The following is a 10,630-nucleotide window of genomic DNA, read 5'->3' as shown; positions in this document are numbered from 1 at the left end:
GAGTGGGGGCTGCTGGTGCGAGTCCGTATGCCGAATGACCCGGCGCACTGCGTATCTCGGGGGCGCCGGCTCCCCCTTCCCAAAGGTGGGGGCCGGGCCCCGCGAGGCAGCCCTGACCGTTGCCTGCGAGGCTGACTGAAAACCCCTGAGGTGCCGGTATTACGGCACGGGGCCGTCAGCCTCGCTGCCCAAATTCTGTTCAAAAGAAAAACTTTCTAAAGGATTACGCGACTATCTCTCGCGGCGGGTTCAGATGAAAACGCCTAATTCTGTGCACAAACGTGCGTCAGCAACAACAATTAATTTATACAACTTACAATTGCTTAAGCAAATTCTCTCACATTCACACCTATGTGCTATCACCCCTAAAGGATTATTGCTCTCTTGATAACGAAACTTTCCACTCCCACTCAGTCACTTTGCCACTGACATACGGAGAGGGAAAAAATGGCACTTATCTGCTCGAAGAGCAGTAAAAGAAGAGGAGGAGTCCAAGCACAGAAAGTGGCTTGTGACTGCTGGAAGGGGTATGGACTACAGAGACTCATGGATTTTGTAGTTTGGAAAGGAGTAAAGTTTTGTTATACACTTTTCATGGTTTTTTATATGCGTTTTGTTGAACTGCTGAAGAGTAGAATAAATGACGATGAAGCATAATGCTCGCCTCCAGTCTTGTCATGGAATCAGAGCGGAGGTTGTGGGGGCTTTCCCTGCTCCCCCTGTATGGTAAAATGGGTTCAGGGGTGGCAGGGGTGTCCCCTGCATCCATTAAATAGATTGTGCGGGATAATAACGTTTAAAACAAAAAAAACAATGGAAGCAGCAGAGGAAGTGCCCGACTACTTTAGGGAACTGACGTTGGGAAGAGGAGGAGGAAAGTCGAGGTGCGCAAAAGAAGGTAAGTAAGAAGCAGACAAGTAAGTATGGGTAAAGGGGTAGGTGACACGGGGGAACCAGCAAAGAGTCATCTATTTGATCACGCAGCTCCTCCGTTTTCGGCTTTGGTATTTCTGTATCTGACATTTCGGAGCACGCAGTAATCACATAGATCTGTTTATGATCAGAGTATACTAATACATGTTAATCTTGAATAATACTAATCTAAACGTACTAATCTAAATTAGCAACTGACATGTAACATATTAAAATAATTCTTTATCATAAATGTAGAAAGCACTAATGAGTGATTATTTTTTGTTTAAAGTCGAATATTGGCTTAGTTTAACTTGATAAGGCAATTTATGCAATCTAAAAGCGGGAGGCAGAAGTAGGAATGGATTTTTTATTTCAAGTATGGGGGAAAAGGTAGAAATCATTTAAAAAGAAGGGTACGTTGACCTACAGATTATGCTTGCGGGCTGAAATCTAATACGTATAACAATGTAATACTCCCAAATATGTAATGAAAAAAATATATATACACATCCGTGTAGTTATGGTTAAGTTGCAAAACCCATAGGAAGAGCACTTTTTGAGCAGCATATAACTTCGCTCTCCCTGGATGAATCCTCACCAAACTTTGCAAAAAAAGTATATGGCCCGCTCTGAATTTTGTTGGCAAGTTTGGTGAGGTTTTGTCAAGGGGGGGATAAGTTATAGGGGGATCCCCCAAAAAATATTTTCCATAGAATGAATGGAAATAACTTTGCCCATGCCTACAGCCCAAACCGCTGAGTGGATTTTCACCAAAATTGTGGCAGGAGAGGCGGCTTGGTCCTGAAAGCGTGCTTTTGTAGATTTTGTGAAAATCTGTCCAGTAGTTTTTTTTTAAAACAGGCAAAATGTAGGTCAAAACAATTAGTGATATCTGGCTCTGCTCTGCAGACCCATTTCCCTGTTTGGTCCATGGGCAGCCATACGATTGGTCTAGAGGGTGACTTGATGTCCGCGGACATCGGACGCGCCCCCTGATTGGATGGTGGAAAGCGTGTAGTGTGTCTGATTTCTGGAAATGCCCGCCATGTTGGATTCGTGAACATCCGCCAGTGTCCGTGGACATTGCTGTTATAACATATAAAAAACACAACATTGCACTTGTCAAACTTATCAAACAATCTCTGGGGAGGTGAAGGGTGATGATGATGGGATCGGATATGGCCATAAGAAGCCAACAAACTCTGATAGTCCGCGAACAGTTCTGGATTTTCGGGGGGTAGTCCTGTGAAGTTTGCAGACACTTCAGATGTTCGGTGAATCTGTGCCTATTTCTGCATTACAGGGTTGGTGAAAAGCAGTTCTTGGATGGCTTATAACTTTGGCGCCACTCAATGAAACTGCATGAAATTTTGGAATGTTATTCTAGACTTGATTTTGAATGGTTTTGCAAGGAGCGGAACTGTTTTGTCAAGTGGGAACACATTTAGAGGGGGGTCCCTCAATATTGGAAAGGCTTATAAATGTGGTGCCATTTGACGAATCTACACAAAAGTTTGCAAAATGATTTTAGATCTAGATATGAATGTTGTTTTCAAGTTTGATGGGATTCTGTCAGGGGTGGGCTAAATTAGAGGGGGTCTCAACATTTTTAGATGGCTTATAACTTTGTTGCCGTTTGACGAATGTGGACAAATGTTTTCAGAAAGATTATAGACCTAACCTTCAATGTCTGTGTAAAGTCTGAATGGATTTTGTCAAGTGGGGGCTAAGTTATATGACTATTGTATGTACATACATGTTGACACTTTTGAACAAATAAAACATGGGCTGATTTCAAGCAAACTCATGTAAGGAGTATTGGCAAGGACCTTAAAGCATGGTTTTGCAAATGTGCTGGTGTTTTAATTTTTGACAAGTGTCATAATGTAATGAATAAAATAGTGATATACCTTTGGTGACTGGAATATAGCCTGTGGCCATGGGCAGTGGCCAGATTGTCTGGGTCACGGTATAAGGTCATGAGCTGGACAATCTGGCTACTGGCCATGACCGTGAGGGACAAAAAATGGGGTTAAAGTGGCCATGTCCACCTTGGACTGTGTATGTGGTAAAGTTATTAAAAAAGTGGGATAGGTTTGAAAGGGAAAAAATGTGCTTGTTGTAATATGGTCATAGGGTTCTTTCTTTGCCTTCTGCAGGCTGCCATGGAAAGGAAAGAGGGGCTCTGTACAGAGCCCCACCGTCCCTTTCCATAGTGGGCATCTTGGAAAAGGATTTTCCTTCCTACAGCGGGATGCTACAGGCGTCCCGCTGTAGGAAGAAACATCTATTTTTGAGCACCCCGGCTTCCCGCTTTGAGAAACAGGGGTGCTAATAGCCGTTATCCCCCATTGCAGGTGCTGCAATAGAAGATAATAGTCTGGAGCCTTCGTTATTTATTTATTTATTTATAACCCGCCGAAGCCTGCAGGCATCATGGTCCACGCAGTAACTTGGGCTGCAGGCACGTTATCCCCTGTTCCAGTCTCTGGACCGGGGGATGAAGGCCACATTATTCCATTAGCATAACACAAAATGCTAATGGAAATGTTGGAAAAACACATTGAGCCTATGTATTTTACTGGGAAATGTAAAGTAGATGGTGTCTATAAGATTTTTTTTTTGTTCTATTTTTTAACTGTGAAAAGTGGTTCCTAAATGAACCTTTCTTTTGTTGTTTTTAAAAAGAAAATGTTTGCAGGAGAGGTTAGAACATAAGGTGAGGAGGGAAATTAGGGAAGAGGCACCAAGCACTAATATGGAGGGGCAGGTGGACAGGGGAAGATGTTGCGCGTATGTTACTACTTCTAAGGTAGTGGGCAGTGTTTCTCATGCTCCTTGATTACAGCTTCAAACACACTTCGAAATTGCTTCCGCATGCAGAGTGGTGTGTTGCAGTATATACAGAGGACTGTTGTCTTCCAAAGATATGGATCAACAGCCTCCTTTATTGCTTGCAAGGTAGCTGGTGGGATTTTGTGTCCCACAGAAGTAGGCTGTGTGGTTACAGCATTGGGTGAGGAAGATGATGTGGAGGAAGACAGCCTACTACTTGCTAAGAAAGGAACAATCTTTCTGAGAGCATTGCGGTTGTTGGATTGGGTGTGGCGGCACATGGAGGTGGTCTCATAGGAGTAATGTCCAGGTAGTCCGCGACTAACTAGTCAGTGCATTTCACTGTTGTAGCTTTAGCCTTTGGTACATTCCCAACAGTGGTAAGGAACTGGCACACCCATGATTCTCTCTGGGTGCTAGAGGTAGGCACTTCCTCTACCTCATCTTCTTGGTCCTCTTCATTGACTTTGGAAATACTGGGCTTTTTTGTGTGGGTGTTCCAGCTGGTGGCTCTTGGGGATGAGGGATGGCTATTGCTGATGCCATTTTTAAGATAAATAGCAGTTTTGCTACTATTCTTCCAAGTATGTGCTTTGTAATAGTTTGTGAATGGATAATGAGTAAGAATAGGTGTAGGAGCAGTGCAAGGGTACATTTTGAGCTTGAAAGTTCCTAGATCAGTAGTAAATGCAGTTCCGAACTGTCCTCGAAGCAAGGACCCAAACGCGAAGTGCAAACGCATTCATGGACACATAATCATGACGCGCGCGAGCCATGGTCACGTGGCACTGTCCGGAAGGTCCGCAATGAAGTCAGATGTTCGCAGACGTCGCCAGAAGCAAAAAGAGTGGAAAAAGTATAGAAGTGTTAAAAATGATGCTAGAAGGTGTGAGATGGCAGAGTTTCAAGGTGAAACTTTGTAAATTGGACAAAAATGTTGCTATAGTGGGTAAGTATGATATTAGTAAGTTGTAGGAAAATAGCATTCACTGGTAAAAACCCATGAAATTCTCTGAAAAAAACTTTGCTAGAGAGACGCTATGAATATAAAATTCAATGAAAAGACTTTGCTAAAGGGATGTTATGGTTAAGTTGCACTAATAGAAACCTATGAAATTCAATTAAAAAACTTTGTTAAAGGGATGTTATAGTTCCAATTAAAACCGAAAAACCTCAGAAATTCGCCAATTTTGGTAAGCTAAACAACCATAACTCGTGCCACCACAGTGCACTTCTAAGACTAACACCCACGACATCAAAGATGGCATCACAAATGTCATTGATGACATCACTGATGACATAACATGTGAAATTAATTTTGGCGAATGGTCCATACAAGGGGCTGTGTTTTTAATGTTGGTAACAAGATGTCAGGGGTGATTGTGTAATGTTAAACATGTAATAACTAACTAAAAACTCAAGACTTACTACACACTTGTGCTAGTACAAACAATACGTAGGAAGATCCACAATGCATACAAATCAAAGGCACATACATGGAAACTAAAGTAAGGAAGAAAGGAACAGCATCATCAGAAAATGTTAATAGCATTAAAATGTATCTTCTTGTATACAAATGAATTGTGTGTTGGAGGCCTGCCTATTGCCCCATGCATGTGCACCATGAGCTGAGACCAAACCCTAAGGAAAGTACTTTAAGAACATATGACAAGGTTAACATCTAGATATACAGCACCTTTTGAATTTTAAATTTCTGCTTGCCAGTGAACAAAACCACCTGGCCTAGATATTTCAGTGAACAAAACCAAGTAGGCCAGTTATGTGATGTCATCAGTGATGTCATCAATGACATTTGTGGTGTCATCTTTGATGTCCTGGGTGTTAGTCTTAGCAGTGTACTGTGGTGACGCGAGTTATGGTTGCTTAGTTTACCATAACTGGCAAATTTCTGAGATTTTTCAGTTTTACTTGTAACCATAACGTCCCCTTAACAAAGTTTTTTTCATTGAATTTCATGGGTTTTTATCAGTGCAACTTAACCAAATGTCCCTTTAACAAAGTTTTTTTCATTGAATATATATATATATATATATATATATATATATATATATATATATATATATATATATATACATATATGAATATTACATATATGTCTTTGTACTCAATGCTTTGCTACAAAATACTAGACATTTAGGGCCTGATTCACACAGTGTTTTTCAATGGGATTGTGCAATTATAAAACACTTCTGTGAATCAGGCCCTTAGATTCCAACACTATCTTAGAATAACTGATCCTGACACAGATGTAATAATGTTGGATATTTTTTTATGTGAATGTTGTTTCCACCTGACAAGATCTATGTGCATTATTGTAAAGGGGCTAATCCTTTTGGTTACATGTGATTTTACTGACCCATATTTCAGAGTGGTACATTTCATCATGACCATAATACTGTTTTTTATTTGGGGTTCCACAGCCCACCCACTCCCCAAACACCCTGTTTTTCCACCCTTATAACGCCATCCTGACTAATTGTAACCTCTTATCCCACTACCCATATATTTTAAATTCATATTTTCGTTTTTGTCCCGGTATTATGTACTTCTTTGAAATGTACCACTCTGTTCTGTTTTTGGTAAAATTACTGGGTACCATCCTTTCCTAATGGGTCAATGATCTTTTGTGTGTTTCATTTGATAAACAGTTTTGTTCTCAGATATTTTTCTAATTCTATGTTCTCTTTCTTACTTAATAATTAAGTCATGGGGACATACTCTGTCGCACTGGGTGCATTTTCTACCTTTTACAGAAAGATGTGCTGTTTGTGAATGGTGTTCAGTCCAATATCAATACTCCTCATATTAAAAACCCAAATCACTTATCTCTGTCTTAGTTTTAAAACTCTTTTAACATTGTTTTCTAATGGTTTCACCCGTTATATGCCAATATACTTTATAATAGATACATTTTCATCCTTGTGATCTCTCTGACAAGGTACACTTTAAGCTTGTTTGGGAACTTTGTTGCGTATTCGTCTGAGAAGTCTGTTGATTCTTGTTTTAGTTTACTAACTAACTAACTGTACTAACTATATAATGTTTTCCAGTGATACAGGTTATTGCACATATGACAAATGTTGTGTCACAATTAATAAAGGAGGTCATCTGATAGGTCGGTTTGTTATTTAACTTTCTTCGTTTATCCAATGCATGTTCACAGGTCTTGCAGTGACCACATTTGAAAACACCTTTCAGTTTGTCCAACCATGTTTCTCTATTAGGCAGCCTTAGTTTGAAAAAGTTATAACTAATTTGAGTGTGTAGTGTTGGCGCTCTTTTGTATATAATTTTTGGGTAGTGTCCAGTTCTTTATCTAATTTCAATGTATGCCAATGCTTTTATCATATTATTAAAACACTTGATTGTTACTTCAAAATTCTGTAATTAATAAGACTGTTTCTGATCCTCTAAAATGTTTTGATTTTCATCTGAGTAATTTTTTTTCTGGATGATTGATCCACCAGTGTCTCTGCTCCTTCAACTATCAGTGGAGGATATCCTCTATCCACAAATCTGTTCATAATCTGTTTTTAATTTTAATTTTAAATTTTATTTATTGAACATTTGTATGGCGCCCACACAGCAAGAAAGTGTTTCCAGGCGCCACAAGACAAAAGAAAAGGGGGGTACAAAGGAGAAAAACAACAATAACGGTCCTACTAGGCCTTTAGACATTCATATTGCACAAGTTCATTATCAAGAAGGGCAGGGGGAGGGGGAAGATCAGGACGAAGGGATGGTATAGGGCAGAGGGAGAAGTGCTGGAGGGAGGGGGCCCAGGGTTGGGCATGTGCTAAAGGGTGCCCAGGAGAACAAGTGCAATGGGGAAATTAGGGAACAAAGGCAACCAGTTGCTGCGGCAGGCAGAGAATAGCAGGGGAGGGGGAGAGGGAAGTAGGAGGCAAAAAGGAAGGTCTTGAGATGCTTCAGGAACTTAATGAGATCTGGCTCAAATCGTAGAGGGGCAGGGAGGCCGTTCCAAAGAGTGGCTCCTGCTCAAGGGATTTATCTACCTCCACTCTTTGCTTGCAGAAACGTCTGATCTGCAGAGAGTTGGAGTTAGAGGTACGAAGGACTGTAGCACAGAGGTATTTATGGAGAGAGAGAGTTGGATGTATCAAGCTCCCCGGCCACAGAAAACCTTGTGGGTGATGCAAAGGGTCTTGATTTTGATCCTTGCAACCACCGGGAGCCAGTGAAGAGATTGAAGGGCTGCAGAGATGCATTCTCTGGGCTTGAGGACAAGGATAGGTCACACAGTCCTATTCTGGAGTAGTTGAAGAGGGAGGAGAGAGGCAGATTGCTGCTGCTGAATAGTATTCTGGTTTGAAGAAAACAGCCCCTAATTTACTAAATGAATAGGGCACACCATTCCTAAGGTAAAGCCACCAGTTCTTCTCTAAAACTTGAAAATATTGCAAATAAATGTTTGAAAAATTGGAAATGGACAATCTCTTGGAAAATCTCAGTGTGACCAGGGCCCACACTAACTTTGCATTGACACAAATGTTTGAAGTCTGGTTCAGGGGGGGAGTGGATCTCGAGCTCTAGTTCAGATAGTGTGTTTTTGCAATATTTAGAGAAGAAGTTGATGTTCTTGTATGAGGACCACCTGACTTATATTGAAACACCATCTGAAGGGCATTGCGAAATCAAATTTCATGCGAGTATCTTACCACTGGGATCTTGACAGGCTCTTAGACCACATTCTCTAGTGATAAATATCCTTTTTATTTAGGCAATAAGCCCGACACCAGCAGGCCATTACTGCATAAGGTAATGTCCCCGGGTGCCCATAGTTAAACACGAAGGCCTTAATGAATGCCCCGGGGGCATTACCTTATGTGGTAAGGGCCCACCGGCAAAGGGCTTATTGCCATAGGCACCCCGGCCTGTTAGACCGTGGTACTAATGGTGGGGTTTTTTTCGGTTGCGAGACGCGTTGCATTTCGCAGCCGAAAAAAAAAAAAGAAAAAAATGGCCACTGCTGACTGGGAATCGTAGTCCATTCTCCCTTTCTGTGGCAGCCATAGTAAACAAAGAAAATGGCAACCATGGAAGGGGAGAAGGCACTACACATAGTCCCTTCTCTCTTTCCATGACAGCCATTCAAGTAAATGGAAAAAAATGTAAACACCGAAAATGGCCGCCATGGAAAAGGGAGAAGGGACTACATGTAGTCCCTTCTCCCTTGCCATGTTAGCCTGAAAAAGCAAAAAAAAATAACAAAGACCGGCGCAAGGGACGCTCAAGGACGTGAGTGTGCTTATCATCGGTGCGTTTATCTCATTAATCGTAACCCGCGCTGGGTACAAATTCTATATAAGAGATAATCTAGTTTGCTCTTTGTTCTTTGTTCTCTTCATACTTGGCCAATGAAAACATGCTAGAAAGATGCTGTGGGTTAGGGGCATAGGCAGTTTTTGTCTTAGTGCCCTCACCATTTGTTGACTCTCATTTCGGTATTGGCAATCTACCTATTTAGACCTATATGGTTCACAAAGATTGCTTCCCTAAACAGGGTGCAATGAGCCTGGTGTCTTTATTGACAAAGCTGCATTTGATTATTGTTTTATTGTATCCTTCCTTTACAGAACTTGAATTTTAATAGTATACTTGTTTTAGTTTTGGCCATGCGCCACCTATAAGTTGAAATGATTGAATTAGAGTACAGCTAGGGATGAAAGGCATATAAGGATGGATACATAGCCTATATGATATGATAGATGGTATGATGTGGCATTTATAACACGCCTTTACACAAGTGTTTCAAGGCGCAGGTGTTTGGTTATTTACCCACCCGTTGACCGCCAACGGACATGTTACTCCCTATGCCCATTCTCTCTCTGCCCCTCCCACCCAAAATACATCCTCATAAAACCTCTTTGAGAAAGGTTTTTCGAGGATAGCACAGCGGCAGCGTGCGCGTCTTGGAAGCAAGACGACACAAAGCAACAACAGGTTCGATCCCCGGGTCCGCGCTTAGAAACCTCTGAGTGTTTAAGCGCGTTATAAATACGTGACAAAGAAAAAACACAATTACACAACTAAGAAAAACTAACAATTCCTGTAACAGCGCCTCGATGCCTGCGGGCTGTGTGAGCGCTTTATAAATGTAAAATAAAAAAATAAACCTTTGGCCACAAATTGCCAGACAGTGATTTTTTAAAGCAATCTTCTGAAGGTTAATGATTTAATTGGAGCTGTAAAGGCACTACTGGTGCAATTAAAATGTCTTAAGCAGATCCGTCTTCAACCACTCCATTTGTAAGCACTATACATGTCCTTCACTGAATTCCTGTACAATATAAGCATTGGCAAAGCCAACAGTTTTGGCTTGCTTATAGGTATTAGGCATTTGCCAGGCACTTCGTTCATATGCGCAGGTACCATTTTGCATCTGCTACCCTCAATATCAGTTATTACCACTATGGCTGTGCCTGGACAATGCCTTTCGCATGAATACACAAAAGCCAAAACTGTTGGCATTGCCAGTGATTGTTTCTTTCTGGGTTCAGTTTTATTACTGATTGTAATTGTATTGTTGATTTTGTTTGATGGATCGCAATCTTGAAAAAACTCTTTTAGAGAGAGAGATTATTGGAATGACTGTTAAAGTGAATTAGCATCCTGCCGGGGGTAGTCAGCCAATCAGGTGGCTAGGAACGGGGGATTGAACCGTCAGTGAAAGCCTGCGTTCCATCCCACCTGACGGCCGGCTCCCCCACCACCATCTTCCCCCCACCCTCTGTGACCTTTCGTTTTTTTATTATATCCTCAACCCCACTTACCTGTTTTCAGCTGCGGTACTTGCCGCAGCTACTCCTTCCTCCTGGTCCCGAGGCCGCCATGGAAA

The sequence above is a fragment of the Ambystoma mexicanum genome, chromosome 12, assembly GCF_040938575.1.
Source record: "Ambystoma mexicanum isolate Mex_15411 chromosome 12, UKY_AmexF1_1, whole genome shotgun sequence".
NCBI classification, from domain to species: domain Eukaryota; kingdom Metazoa; phylum Chordata; class Amphibia; order Caudata; family Ambystomatidae; genus Ambystoma; species Ambystoma mexicanum.
Note: the sequence above shows the minus strand (reverse complement) of the source record.